The sequence below is a fragment of the Ambystoma mexicanum genome, chromosome 8, assembly GCF_040938575.1.
Source record: "Ambystoma mexicanum isolate Mex_15411 chromosome 8, UKY_AmexF1_1, whole genome shotgun sequence".
Lineage (NCBI taxonomy): Eukaryota > Metazoa > Chordata > Amphibia > Caudata > Ambystomatidae > Ambystoma > Ambystoma mexicanum.
The window spans coordinates 332,372,820-332,388,476 of record NC_090929.1 but is presented as its reverse complement, the minus strand read 5'-3'; the positions used below and the strand labels follow the sequence as shown (position 1 = coordinate 332,388,476).

General features: G+C 45.6%; 1 protein-coding gene across 1 annotated transcript in view; it reads left to right on the top strand.

The window, feature by feature from the left end:
- The window catches only part of LOC138471899 (ficolin-1-like), a 499,560-nt gene that overhangs the window by 200,202 nt on the left and 283,701 nt on the right, over window positions 1-15,657 (top strand). The window lies entirely within an intron of this gene.

The window sequence follows — 15,657 nt, the reverse complement described above, 5'->3', positions numbered from 1 at the left end:
TGATTCAAAAGATTTAAAGGCTGATTCAAGTATCTCAGATTGTTGGCTCGACCCAGCCTGAAGATCTTTCATATTTTTATGATTTTTTAAATTTGATTTGAGCTTGTTTTCATGAGCTAGTTTGATTTAATGTGTTATTATTCTCATATTATTCTGATGTCCGACCTTTTCCAAGTGAATCAATTTGAATTTGATTCAAGCCAATAGGCATCTATAGTTCAAAGTGGTTCAATTCAATGTGATACACAAATCAGACATAGCAGACATTTTAATGCTCAATTCGAATCCTTTGCTGTGTCAGTGATATAGGGGGTTATACGGATTCTAAATGGTGCAAACCTTTATTTTAATGATTCAATCCACAATTCAAGTGAAGCACTTTAAGACTTGCCCGTACAATGGCTTTTGGTAGATTTAGTCGCTTTGTCGATGCTCGTTGTCAGTCATTGTTCATTAACCAGCAACATCCTCAAGTATTCAACCAAAACACTTACAAAAAAAACAATACTCTTTCATGTGGGTCATGACCCCACTACATCCAACTTTTTCTGCCTAATACCTCCCTACTAGAGTCGTTTGGTCCTCTAGTTCCAACTCTCTGCAGGTCAGACGTTTCTCCAAGCAGAGAGTGGGGGGTAGATCTGTTTCTTTGGCAGGGGCCTTCCTCTGGAATGGCCTCCCAGCCCCTCTCAGACTTGAGGCAGATTTCCTTAAGTTCCGGAAGCTCCTCAAGACCTTCCTTTTCTCCTCCTCCTTCCCCCTCACTTGCTGAAGCCCCCTGCCTTTGCAACTGGTTCCTGGTCTCTTATGAGTGTTTGGGGCCAGGCCCTCCACGACCAGTCCCCCCAACCCCCTTAATCAGCACTTCCCCTTGGGGACCCTTCCCCGACTAGCCTACTGAGTCTGGTCCACCCTACTTGCACTAGTATAACCTACCCATATTCCCCTGGCACTTGCCCTTTTGACTCCCTAAGCACTTGCCTAGCCCCTGGGGCCCCTTCCCCCCTGCACTTCCCCTTCCCTTGTCCATCCTTCCTCCCTGTAACCCTGTCCCCGCCCCCTTTTGCACTTCCTTTTCTGCACTTGCTCGATCCGAATGTCACAAGGCCTAGTAAGGCTGTTATTGTTTTTGTCCTTGTCCCCCACTCCATCTGGTGGCACCTGAAAATACCTTGGCTGTATAGGCACCATACAAATATACAATAAATACATAAAATAATTAAATTGAGAGCAGTCTGATGTCATTTTATGAACCCCTTTGTGTTGTGAAAACAAACTCCACTGGAGGGATGACCAAGCAACATGGTTGGAGGTTGAGAATCAGTGGATACCATGGAAAGGAGACCCAGTGAACTTGAAGGGATGTTTTTTCCAGAGGCATATTTCACAAATTCTTGAGTAGAAACTCAGTTAAACCAGCAGTACAGGGCCTGATGCCATACCTCCAATGAAGCAGTAATCAATCAAAAAATCTGCAAGAGGTGATAGAGAATAGTGTAAGCCTAGAGTAGCGTCCATGTACAAAATGCAGCTCAACAAAATGCCGGAAATAACCTTACGGCATGCCTCCCAATCTTGCCACGATGATGGAGTAAAGACAGTTACTAGTCTATTTGACACCTTCTGTTAACACATCCTGCCATTCTAGGAATATTGGGTGACTACATACATGAAAAACACGCAGAGTAAAAGAGAACAATGAGACCATTGCACGTTAAATGTTACTCAACAACTTTAAGTAGTGATCATTTGATAATCATGAATCACTCACCGTATTGATTTGTGTGATGTGGCCCTGATCCGGAAAACAGAAGAAAAATAGCACAATAAAGAATGTGTATTTGGCATTCAAAATTGTTATAGTTGACACATGCCCAACAAGTGCCAGTCTATTTATTTCACATTGCCATGAATCAGGCAAAGCCTTCTGAAATCTTAGCATCTCCTTAAAGATTCTGATTGTTGGTTGTGCACATGCTCTCTTGTGACAGTCGCTGCTCGATATGTTCTTTCAGGCATTTTCTCTTTACTGATTTCACACTGTGCAGATTGCGTATAGAAGCTAAACCCCTTGGCTGGAATTTGGATTGGCAGCTGTTAGAGGGAGGAATTTGGAAGAACGTTTTTGGTCTCCCCCAGAGCCTCCCTAAGGCCAGTGTCAGATATGAGCTGGGCCTCAGGTCACTTAAAGCACAGTTGGAATGGAAGCTCATATCGTTATATCATAAACATCATGATCCTGCAGTCTTATTCTCTCTATGAGGACCTACGGCATCATTTGGGAAGATCTTGCTCTGTGGTATTGACTAATTTGCAGAATCTAGTATTTAGATTATTAGAAGCCTGTGAAAGTGATATAGATACACTTATAGTCTATCCTATGAAGGCCAAGCAAGCATTAATGCATATGGACTGGATCCATACGATAAATCATATGCGAGAGTCCACAACAACAGCTTCTCTTTCCCCACACAATAAAAAAAATGGGCTTCCTCCCTAATTACTTGCGACAGTTTCCATATCGGAGAACAAGACACATTTTTTAAAGATTTTGTTTGAATCTGGTTCATATTGGGGAGGTGTTGTCCAGGTGGGGGCAAGGCAAAGATCCAGATATATTGTGCCCTGGCTGCGAGGATTTGAGCAAGCAGTCATAAAACACATAGGCCCTCATTAGGACTCTGGCGCTAAACCATGGTGCTATTAGCACCATGGTCGATGCCGGAGTCCGCCATGGCGGAATGGGGAATTACCACCCCATTCCCAGGTTGGCGGGGCGGTAATTCCCCATGTCGCCATGGCCCTTCCCCATTTCTATTTTCGCCCCACAGGGCTCAATGTGAATGGGGAAGGCGGAAATTACGGTACCGCAAATTGCGGTACCGTTATTGCCATCAAGTTCCCTTTGCGGGTCCCTACTTTAACGGCTGGTGTAGACCAGCCTTTAAGGTCGGGTCCCGCAAAGGGACCCCGTAATTAGGTACTAAGTGTTTAACGGCGCCGCAGCCTTTTACGGCACCGTTAAACACTTAGCGCCAGGGTCCTAATGAGGGCCATATTGATGGAATGTGATGGGACTCTGGATGTAAGATTGAGGTACTTTCGGCAGTTTATAGTGTCCGAGGGGCGACTGACCTCGGCTACGCTTTGGGATAGGTAAATAGCAGGCCATGAAACATATTTTACTCTAAATGTAATAAGGGTTTTGAAAGTATCCGGTTTCATTGAAAAGGATCATTAACAACATGGAATATCTACATCTCTTTTCCTTTTTTATCGAAGTACAGTTTGTTTTGTTAGATAATCATTTAGACCCTATCCTGGATAAGAGTTTTCATTCTGGGACATCCAGAAGGACTTGATCTCTTCTTTTTCTTTAAACCAATCTTTTGAACCAATAACACTGGTTAGGTACAAGACTGCCTTCACAATAGTTGGAAGGCGAACAGGCATAACTTATAGGTACCACAGGTTATAGGTCTGTAAAGCGGCCAGGTTAGGTTGCTCATGGTTCATTGCTTTTTTTGTGCCTTTTATGTTCAAGTATTTTTGAATTCTTGTTTTTTTAACACATTTTTTTCTTGAATAATGACTTCTTCTTCTCTGGACTTTCTTTCACTCCTTTGCTGTTTCTTAATAATTTTTCATTAATATGCATATGTGTATGTAGATGTCGTTACAAGTTACTGTGCCTGTAATTGTTTTTTTTTCTTTTGTTGTTATGTCGATGTGATGAAAGCTTTTTCACTGTTTGCTATTTAAACAAATATATACGCATTTCTTTGATACTTGTGGTTGACGAGGTGTTTCTATGTGACTGTATGTACAAATGAGTTTTCAATGACGGCTGGACTAGGACGTTTTCTCTAAATAATTTAACCTAGGTGTACCAACCCCGCGTGTAACAGCACCTTCTTTTTTGATATAGTATGAACATGCCCCAGACTGTTACACCTCCCTATGGGCAGACCGACGCCATCATATAGTGGCAAATCCTTTTGTTGACTTAGATAATCATGTAAAAACAATTATTTTAGATTTTATTCATGACTGTATGTATGGACATGTTTTATTGATTTTGTATTTGTGAAAAACTGATTTTCAGTTGTAACACAAAAAAAAATTATATCACACTAGTACTTTATGGTAGATGCCATAATTCAAATGCATAACTCAATTATTTTAGGAAAATGCATGTATAATGAATAAATATTATGATATCTCAACAACACATATGGGAAAGTGTAAATCATTACCACCTGCCTGAGCCTTATCCAGCAAACTAGATACCTCGAACAAAGATATCTTTCTCCAACTGCTTCCATTTCATGCTGACCTGTCTGAATAAAAAACACCTCCTGTGTAATAGCTTAAGTGGGTCATATCAAAGAGACATGTCTGGGAAGAAGATAGATCATCAACAGGAAAACTAATATTTTCTAACATATTGTGTGGGTTGACATATCTTCCCTTTACACCATTTTCAGGAAAGTGATGCCCATGTACAGTGTATTGTTTGCATCTTCCATATGTATCCATGTATCCATGCCACTATCCAAAGGCATTGCACAGTTTGGAAAAGTTAATTACCCCATTTTCCATCTGGAATTATGGCAATGAGATACCTATTGTAGGCCACATGAGAAGAAAATGACATTTGGTTAAGGTTCTAAAAACATACTTATTTGATCTTATACAAGTTATTTGAAATTGAGTAATTGGGCCTCCTAATACCTTATTTTGATTGTGTGGGAGTACTTTGAACAAGTAGCTGCCTGAGTAAAGAGTAAGCACTGGTGTATCTCTGCAGCCAGACCCAGGCCTAACTGGACCACTCATCCGTAAAATAGTTATATTTCTATATAGAGGGTAGCAAGTGGGGAGAGTAGATGTTCCGTAAAGCTGCATTACTCAGAGAAGACTTACCTAATCATCCATATAGATCATGGCTGTTAAACATCATGGCTGTTATCCTATATGACACAATGCATCAGAAAACCAGAGTGCCTACTCAAAGAACGTGATGGTGCCGTATGTGCACCATGAGCATTCACACACACAAATCACCAATTTATGTCCACCACTTTTACCATATCTGTATGAAAATAAACTGGAGGGTTTGTTCTAAGAATATGATGGCATAACAGTTTGACAATCACTGCTGTCTTCAGTACTTTAGGCAACAGTGATATCTACTACCCATTACATGGTGTCAGGGTACAAATGAAAATGTATTCATAACGAACCAATTGCCACTCCAACGTCTGTTGTCATAAGAATGTAAGTAATATATTTAATGTTGTTCTCTCTTTGCTAATTTAGCTTTCACAGAGCCTCGACGTGCAATATATAAAACCTATACACTATGTCAGGCTTAGGGGTACAGCTGGTCTGTTTGTCAACTTCAGGGTCCAATATTAATAGTGGTACTGTTAAACTACTTCGGTGGGATATGTTCAAACAGTTCAAAGGGGAGTAGGAGTCCCCTGCCTCCCCTCAAGTTTAATATTTGGTTAAGGTCGCAGTTCACTGGATTAACAATAAGCCTCTGGAAACCCGTCATGAACTATGCAAAACACAAAAATAAAGATCCAGGATTCTGCGCCCAGTAGTGTCGGTACGTGTTTTATTGAATTGCCCTTTAGATAACACATGTTTCGGCCTTCCTTGGCCTTTCTCAAATCACGGCTCTTGTGTTATTATAATTCACCAGTGTAGGGTTAGTTGATCAATTCTTAGCCTTATTGCACACGCTTTCAAATTACGGGTACAATCCCATGCTCATATTTTGTATATTACGGGTACAATCCCATGCTCATATTTTGTATATGAGCATGGGATTGTACCCGTAATTTGAAATTACAGTAAATTGCAATCATCCTTTTAACAAAAGCTTTTAATTGGAACTCATTTGTATGCCAAATGATTGATGTATCATCTGCATACCTTATAAATAACGTAGTGAGAAATGTATTGGACATTCTGATTAATTTACGAACAAATCTCTGTTTTTTGCAATAAACTCCCTAAAAGTGTAACGGACAATTTACCCATGCATTCATTAATCACTAGATCAGTAAAGGAACGTGCCTCCTACTGTAAAAATTATGTTTCAAAGTACAGTAAAGTGTATTTATCCACATAATCTATATTTAACACAAAATATCAATCCTATCTATCCCCAACTAGAGGTGGTTTCCCTACTTCAACCAAACTAAAACTCGGGTCTGTCAGTAAGGCTGTGATGTCCAAATAAAGGGTATATGTCCTGGACCGAACTTCTAAACTATCCCTACCACTGAAACACAAAAGTCCAAAAACAACAAAACCATATCCTAGGAGAATGCCTCCCTTCCCCTCAATCGAAATGTCTATGGCTAGGAGAATACTCCTTCTCCTGGCTTGTACATTATACCCTGGCTTGAAAGTCTTTTCTTCTTATTCAGCTCTGTCTCGCTCTCTTTCTTTCTCTCACCTTGGTTGTTTCTGTGAGAAGTCCTTTAAAGGGTTTCTTCCTTTTTGTTGAAACTAAAGAGGGAAACAGGTGAAATGGAAAACTGATTATTGGGGTGATCCAGTGTTGAGACAAAGCTGCTTTGAGGGGCCACCTCGAGGCTGCCGAGCACAATTTGAAAAGGATGCAGTCTCTGCTTATTGGATTTCGTCAGTTCCCTTTTTCCTCTCCTGACATTTAAACACAACTCACCAAGCAAATGGATGCATTCGTATTGTAACGCAGGAGAATGACTCCCTTATCCTGATAAAAGGTCCCTCACAGTGTGTGTTTCATAAAGTTCCACAATATCACAGGACTAGGAGAATGGCTCCCTTCTCCTTCTTTACAACCAGCTTTTTTAGCAGGCTTTTCTTGACTTGAACATTGTCTTTCAACTTGTTCCCACCGGGACGAGGGAGAGACTCCCCAAGCTTTCCTTGACTTTTCAAAGCTTTACCACTCTTCTTCGAACCGCCCCCACCGGGATGAGGAAGAGGCTCCCAGTGTCTTATGAAAATGACCAGGGAGTTGCTTCACAAAATTATCTACTTCTTTCTTCTCTTCTGGTTTCGCCTTCTTACATTTTTCCAGCCCCCTCCCTGAATTACTATCGTTCCCATTACCTTCTCTTGGGGAACTCTTTGCTGTTTTCGCCAGTAGTCGCAGGTTTGTTCCTTCTCTGTCTTCTTCTGCTCTTCTTCGGCCCGCTTGACTTCAGGGCCCATTACTGCTGGTGGCCTGGGTGCAGGTTTCGGACCAAACGGTCCACCCGTTACAGGTCACTCAGGCAAAACAGTTCCTCGCCAACGTGGCATTGCAGTAGGCTATTATTGGTGGTCTCAGTGTAGTTCTTGGACTGCACAGTCCACCCACCACAGGTCACGCCACCAACAAACTGACTTTTGACTTCAGGGTTGTCGACTCCCAGCCGACAGACGAGACACTTTCCTGGAGTCCCTTGGTGCCTTCTCGTCACTCCACACTGCTACTTAGATACAACGTTCGAATGCCCTGTTTTGAATGCGCTGGCTTTTTGGCGGCCTGCTAGCTCATTGACATCTCCTTCCAGATGTCATTCTTCTTATCCTTCTTTACTGTTTTGTTTGAGTAGCTGGGACTGCCCCAGCGTAATGTCAGTTTGATTGACAACAGCTCAGGGATGTAATTTAACCAAAATGCTAGGGATAGCGGAAGAGACATCACACGAACCTTGACCGCCGATGACATCACAGGAAGTTATGACATGTGACCCGCCCCAAGTGACATCACAGGAAGTGATGGCGCACTACCTTCAGATGCGTCTAACACCCGTATTTCCAGGCGCTCTAATTTCAGCCAGATATAAGAACCAAGGTACAGAGCAGAGGGAGACATGATTTGTCCACGATCACACATTTGGGGAATGTCATTTTCCAGATTTGAAGTGGGGCCTATATGTAAAACATACATAATGCAGTACATGTAACAGGGTAACCAGAATCTCTGACGCAGGCTACAGCTAGTGTATGAAACATCTATAGATCAATGCACACAGAAGTACTCGTTATCTATTGCATTGATGGGTTAAACAAGCCAAAAAAGCGCTGACCTGGGGAGAAGTGCACTGTCTGTTTACCCAGGAGAATAATTCTGCACAAGCAAAGCCTGAAAATTAAATCATTGACCAAGGTTTAGTATCAAAAGAATTGACTGGTTATGTTATAAATGTATCTTTGAGTCAGCTACCATTACAATAGAGAAACCTATTGTGCGGGTGTAAGCTGAGGCCATCTGTCTCCATGTGCATTCATATTTAAGTTATGTGACAAGCAACCGCATGTTGTCCCCCACAACCGGGAGCTGAACATAACACCTTAATGTCCTAGGCTTTGATACATGACTTTCTTGAATCTTTTTTAACAGGGTGAGGTGTGGGGAGGGGGGATTGGACTGCCGTCAAGAGTGGGGCTCAATGCAACTATGATTTTCTGAGCTCTATGTGCAAGGTGTGTTATTCAGTGACCGCCCCCACCAGGACCTGCCCATCAATGTAGCATCCATAAGGCTCTTTCCAAGAAGGAGTTTGAGTGGGGAGGGGTGGGTCACTGCATGGCTCTCTCACTTCTAAGACTCTGCGTCCAGCGCTTATTTTCTTAAATAGTTTTGCACCAGAGCATGGTCCTGGTCGAGTTTGCAGCCCCTCTCAACCATTCACATCACACTTGAATACGTTCAAGGTGAGCAGAGCCCAATCAGTCGCGTAGCACAGAATTTGGGGCCCCCCTGCGAGCCATTCTGAGGAGCCCCCGACCCCGCCCAAGCTCCTTAACAAAGCACAGGGCATGCCACACCGCGGGCTGGCCCGGAACACCATGTGGTTGCAATGTCCATGATGATTATGCTGCTGCAGGGGCATGCACTACTCCAAGTGAAAGAGGCAAATATGTTTTTAATCCAAGCTTAAATGTTTCACCTAGCGTAGAAAGAAGGGAGCGTTGCCTAGCCCCCAGATATTCCAGCCAACAGTTGTGGCTGGTGAGCTGTTTTATTTGCGGGTGTAAATGTTTGCCACAAGTATGCAATTGCGACCAAGCATAGCAAGGGGGTTGAAATAATGAAAACGGGTTTGGGAGGGTCAGGAGGATTCTTCCCCCTCCTCTGAGAAAATGTTTTGAATAATGTGTTAAAATGGTGCATTACACAGAACACTATCTGTGAAAGTGTGGGTAAAAGACCAGATACTTAGCAATCGGTTGTGTAGGGTGTAGGGTAACTCATGAAAAAAGTACAATAGATGCAAGTCACCAAAATTGCACAAGCTCATTTCCCAATGCATTGTCATGCTGGTCCCTTCAATATATGCCAGTCTAAAAAACATGTTCATGCTTTCTGTGCCCATAAATTTCCATGCTGGCTCCACCAACATATGTTAGTATTCCCATATAAGAACATACTCATGTTCGCTTTGAGATGTTTTTCATAGTATCATTACTGGCACTAGGCACAAAGATGGCTCTGCTGATATGTGCCAGAACTCCTATGTACGAAAATACTCCTGCCGGTTTGGCCATTAAAAGAGAAATGGGAAAATAATAAAACGTGTCCGAACCGGTTCCAATGTAAGCCAGTCTAGACCCATAAGAACACTTATCATCTTTGCTTCATCATAGATGCTCAGTTAATAAAAAGTCATGCTACAGTAAGAAATATACAGGCCTCTACACCAAAACATCCATCTAGCGAGGTAATACTACTTATCATGCTTGCTTTATCAAAGATGCCGAGTAATAAATGTCATGCCAAAGCAAGCAATGGCTAGACTAGCTGTACCAAAGTGCCAGTCTAGCCAGGTAATGACACACATGAACTTGGCTTTGCCCGAAAATACCAGTAAAACATGCAAAGTCAATAAAGGATGTGTCAACAGTGCTCTAGTGATCCCCAGTCTCTCAGGGCCTTAAACACACACACAGGCATCCCCTTTCATCCACCCATACATCTCCTCTCACATTCATTCACGCTACTTTCACCACACAGGCATGCACCCACCCACCCAGAACATTTACACACACAATCACATTCATACCCATTCACCCACCAGTCGCTAACCCATATACCTTCTCTCACATACACTCACACTGGCACCCATCCAGCCAGAAAATGTACACACACACTCACACACATTCCTACTCACTCACCCATCATTCACTCACCCATAAACGTCTCAAAGCCACTTGCACTGCATTCTCCACACAGGAAGGCACCCATCCAGAACATTCAAGCACACACTATCACATTCCTACTCATTCACCCAATACTCACTGACCCATACACCTTCTATTGCGTCCACTCACACTGTATTCTCCACACAGACACGTACACATCCAGAACATTGAAACACACTATCACATTCATACTCATTCACCCACCAGTCACTCACTTATGCACCTTCTCTTACATCCACTGTCACAGCATTCTCTACACAGGTACACGCACACCTACCCACCCAGAACATTCCCAAACACACTATCACAGTCCTACTCATTCACCCACCAGTCACTCAATCAGACACCTTGGGCCTCATAACGACCCAGGCGCTAATGGGTTAACAGCGCCGTAAAAGGCTGTGGCGCCGTTAACCCATTAGCGCCTAATTACGAGGTCCCTTTGCGGGACACGACCTTAATGGCTGGTGTAGACCAGCTGTTAAAGTAGGGCCCTGCAAAGGGACCTTGGTGCTAATTACGGTGCCGCATTTTGCGGCACCGTACTTAGCGCCTTCCCCATTCCCATTGAGCCCTATGGGGCAAAAATGGGAATGGGGAAGGGCCGTGGAGGAAGGGGGAATTATCGCCCCACCAACCTTGTAATGGGGTGGTAATTCCCCCTTTCTCCATGGCGGAGTCAGTAACTTACCAGCATGGACCATGGTGCTAATAGCACCATGGTCTTCCGCCAGGGTCATAATGAGGCCCCTTCTCTTACATACAGTCTCACTACATTCTCCCCACAGGCACACACCCACCCAGACCATTCAAGCACACACACTATCACATTTCTTCTCATTCACCCACCACTCACTGACCCATAGCATATACATACATCTGACATGCACTTCACACATGCAAAATCACATCAAACAAAAAGCCGTCTTACCTGTTTTTCCAGCTTCGGCCCATCACTCCAAGCCACCCTTGGCTCCACTGTGCTGCTCACAAACGGGAAGCTGGGGGAGCTTCCTAGTTCCTGAATATGAGCCGTGAGGAAGCTGGAGGAGAAGGGGTTGGAGCTGAACGTGGCATGTGACACGTGCCACATGTCACGGTCAGCTCCAACCTCTACTGACTGCTTCCTCTCGTGCTGCAAGCCCCGGGTGAGGACTGGGCTGGGGACCGCAAACCTGGTGTGGCGGGACCCCCCACACTGCAGCGGCTGCTGGAGCCCTGCTTCTCCAGTGCCCAGGAGCTTCCGTTTAAAAAAAACATGTTTTTGTTTTTTTTGTTTTTAACACACTCACCGAGACTTGGTTCATGGCCAGCTCTGTCACGAATTTCGACACTGTCCTTCCCGATGGCTAAAAGATCCTCTCCGAACCCAGAACCAACCGTCCCGGTGGGGGTTTAGCCTTGATTTTCCCAGATTGGATCCCTGTTTCTATCATTCCAATGCAGCACTACTCCTCATTTGAATGCCTGGCCTGCAGGCTCTCTATCTCTCCTGGCCTCTCTCTCACTCTGGCCACTATCTACAGGCCGCTTGGCCAGATTGCCCTCTTCCTCTCGGAGTGGGCAGACCTCTCCTCCTTGCTCCTGCCTCTACCTCTCAATTTCTCCTCCTCAGAGACTTTAACATCCACCTGTATACTACAAGCCCTTCTTCAGGACTCTTTCACAACCTCTGCGATTCTCTCTCTCTCTCTATTCTTCCCTCTGGCCCGACTCACTCTGCAGGGCACACCCTGGATGTTCTGATCTCCTCAGACCTCCCCTTCTCTAACCCTCTCACCACTCCTCTTTCTTGGAGTGATCACTTTCCCCTTTCTTCCCACCTCTCTCTACCCCACAGGTCAAGCCGACTCCCACACTGACACTTACCTTCTCGGTCATCCGACCCATGAAGCGTGTGTCAGTTGAGGCTTTCACTGCTACTTTCTCTCCTCCTCCTGCACTTCTGGCTGATTCACACCCTGACACAGCCCTCTCTAACCTTCATCTCTCTATCTCTAACACTCTGATGTCCTTGCCCCTGTCATGAGGATCTGCTTGAAGCCCAAATCCAAGTGCAACTCATGGTACAATTCTGACCTTGCCGTCCTTAAAGACAAGTGTAGGGCGGCGGAAAGGAAGTGGAGAGCATCAGGCGCACCCCCTGACAATCTGGCTTGCTGCCTGCTCCAAAGGCAGTACAGACTATCTGTCCTCTCTAAGAAGAGAGCCTACATCCAAGCCTGCATCCCTCCGGCATCTAACAACTCGGACAAACTTTTCAAAATCTACAAGGAGCTGGTCAATCCTGCTGCAGTCTCTACCTCTCCTGTTCCCTCCCAGGCCCTCTGCACAGCCTTGACCTCTCATTTCACTACTAAAACTCAAGACATCCTGTCTACCCTCTCTTCCTCTACCTCCTCTTCCTCCTCCTCTACTACTCCTGGCCCGGCTGAGGCTGTCTCTCCTCCTTTCCCCTGTTCACCCCTGACAATGTTTCTAGACAAGTCCGATTTATGAAAGTGTCATCAAAGCAGGTTCTCCCTTGCTCATTCAGAACCATCAAGCACCACATCAACACCCTTGCTCCAGCCCTGGACGATTTCTGCAATCACTCCTTTGCCACTGGAACTTCCCCCTCGGGCCTTAAGCACTCTCTTGTGCACCCCCTTCTAAAGAAGCCCTTGGCCGACCCTTCCTCTCTGACTAACTATCGCCCAATCTCCATCACTCCTTTCCTGGGGAAACTCTTGGAAAAGCTGGCCCTCTCCAAGCTTAATCTACATACTGAATATGTTGGTTATAATATGATGTGATATGGTATTTATAACGCGCCTATACACAATTGTTTCAAGGCGCGACAAGGCAAGGGAGGGGGAACAAAGGGGAGACAGACAACGATCCTACTAGGCCAGGTGACATTCAGATCGCGGAAGTGCATGGGAAGGGGAAAGGGAAAGGTGCGAGGGGGAAGGCGGAGGGGGGAAGTGCAGTACAAGGGATAGTACAATAAAATAAGATAAATAAAACGGCCAGCAGGTGGCAGTGTATGGTAAGTGTAGAACATAAGTGCTGGTAGGGGGGCTGTAAGGATACAGAAAAACAGTCCCCAGGTGCAGGGGTTGCCAGGGAGGGAGTGCAGGTGGGCAACTGGCGGGCCTGGGCCCAAGATCAGAAGGAATGCCAGGTATCCAGTGTAGTATCTGTCAGGAAAATCAACAGGGGAGAGGGGGAGTGAAAGCAGAAGCAAAGAGGAAGGTTTTTAGGTGCTTCCGAAACCGGAGATGGTTCTCCTCAAGTTTCAGGGAGGCAGGAAGGCTGTTCCAGAGGGAGACCCCTGCCAAAGAGAGAGATCTACCACCAACTCGTTGCTTGGAGAAGCGACTGACCCTGAGGGAGTTGGAGTAGGAAGGGCGGAGGTCGAGAAGGAAGATATTTAGGAAGAGAGAGTTGAAGGTATTTTGGCCCCAGACGCCAGAAGGCCTTGTGGACAATTCAGAGGGTTTTGAACTTAATCCTCGCAGCCACTGGGAGCCAGTGCAGAGATTTCAGTCCTGGAGAGATATGATCCCTGGGCTTGAGGCCAAGGACAAGTCTTGCAGTGCTGTTCTGGATAAGTTGCAGAGGGCGGAGAGTAGAAGCAGGCAGATTTAGATAGAGGCTGTTACAATAGTCCAGCTTAGAGAGAACCAGGGCTTTGGAGACAGTGAGCTTCTGGAGGAAGGTGAGGAAAGGAAGAATACCTCTGAGGAGGTGCAGCTGGTAGTGTGACTTCTTAGAGACATCAGAGATGTGAGGAGAGAAGGAGAGTGTGGAATCGAAGATGATCCTGAGGATTTTAGCCATGCAGGTGGGAGCGGGAAGAGGGCCAAGAGAGGCCGACCAGAGAGCTGCAGGGAAGGAGGGAGTGGGTGTGCCGATGAGCAGAATCTTAGTCTTGCTGGCATTAAGGCAGAGGTCATTGGCGGCACACCTCTCCTGGATGGCAGACAGACAGTCGGAGATGAGGGAAGGAGAGGCGGAGGCCGAGGGTAGCCTGAAAATGAGCTGAGTATCGTCCGCATTGCACTGAAAGTTGGGGCAGAGAGCGGCAATGCGGTGGGCAAGGAGTGCCAGGTATTGGTTGAACAACCAGGGGGAGAGGTTAGATCCCTGGGGGACACCAAGGTTGCCTTCATGACTACCAGTCTGGCTTCAGAGCTGCCAGAATCACTCAAACTGCTCTTCTGAACACCCGGGAAGACTTGCTCTCCAATCATGACTCTAATCTCTCTTCTGTCCTCATTCTCCTCAATCTATCCTCTGCTTTTGACATGGTCAACCATACCATCCTGCTCAATCGCCTCAGCGACAACCTTGGTATTAGTGATCAGGCCCTGGCTTCACCGACCGACCCTCTCATATCCAACTGGGGTCTTTCTTCTCTTCTATCTCTCTCTCTACTTGTGGTGTTCCCCAGGGGTCTAACGTCTCTTTCTGGCTCTTCAACTACTACCTGGCACCTCTTGCCAACCGCATAGCTACTTTCTGCTCCAATTTTCAATATTATGCGGGTGACACTCACCTCTCTTTCAGGCTCCCCTCAGCCACCTCGGCTTCTTCTCTTATACCAGACTATCTGGACGAAATTCAGGAATGGTGTGCCACCAATGATCTCTGCCTTAATGCCAGTAAGACTGAGATCATCCTCATTGGGACACCAGCTCCCTCCTTTCCTCTCTCAATCTCTGGTCACCCACTCTGGGCCCTCTTCCTGCTCCTTCCACAGAACCTCTGTGTGATCTTTGACTCCACCCTCTCCTTCTCTCCTCACATCTCTGATGTCTCTAAGAAGTCAAACTATCAGCTGCACCTCCCAAGAGGTATTCTTCCTTTTCTAACTATCCCCCAGAAGCTCACTGTCTCCAGAGCTCTGGTCCTCTCTAGGCTACAGTATTGCAACAGCCTCTTTCTAAATTTTCCTACCTCTACTCTTCGACCTTTACAACTTATCCAGAACAGGACTGCAAGACTTGTCCTTGGCCTAAAGTCAAGGGATTGTATCTCTCCAACTCTGAAATCTCTTCACTGGCTCCCTGTGGCTGCAAGGATCAAGTTCAAGACCCTCTGCATCTTCCACAAGGCTTTCTGGGGCCTGGGACCACTCTACCTCCAACTCTCTCTTCCAAAACATCTTCCTTCTCAAGCTCTTCGCTCATCAACGTCCATCTCTCTGAGGGTCAGATGCTTCTCCAAACCGAGAGTTGGGGGCAGATCTATCTCCCTGGCTGGGGCCTCCCTCTAGAACAGCCTCCCTGCCTCACTGAAACTTGAGCAGAACCACCTCTGGTTCCTGAAGCAACTCAAGACCTTCTTTGTCGCTTCTGCTTTCTCTCTTATTCTCCCCTGCTGATGCACCTGACTGCTCCGCGCACTGTTCACCTGCTCACCCTCTGAACTCATGAACAGGCTCTTGCATGTCCAGTTGCCATTGCACTG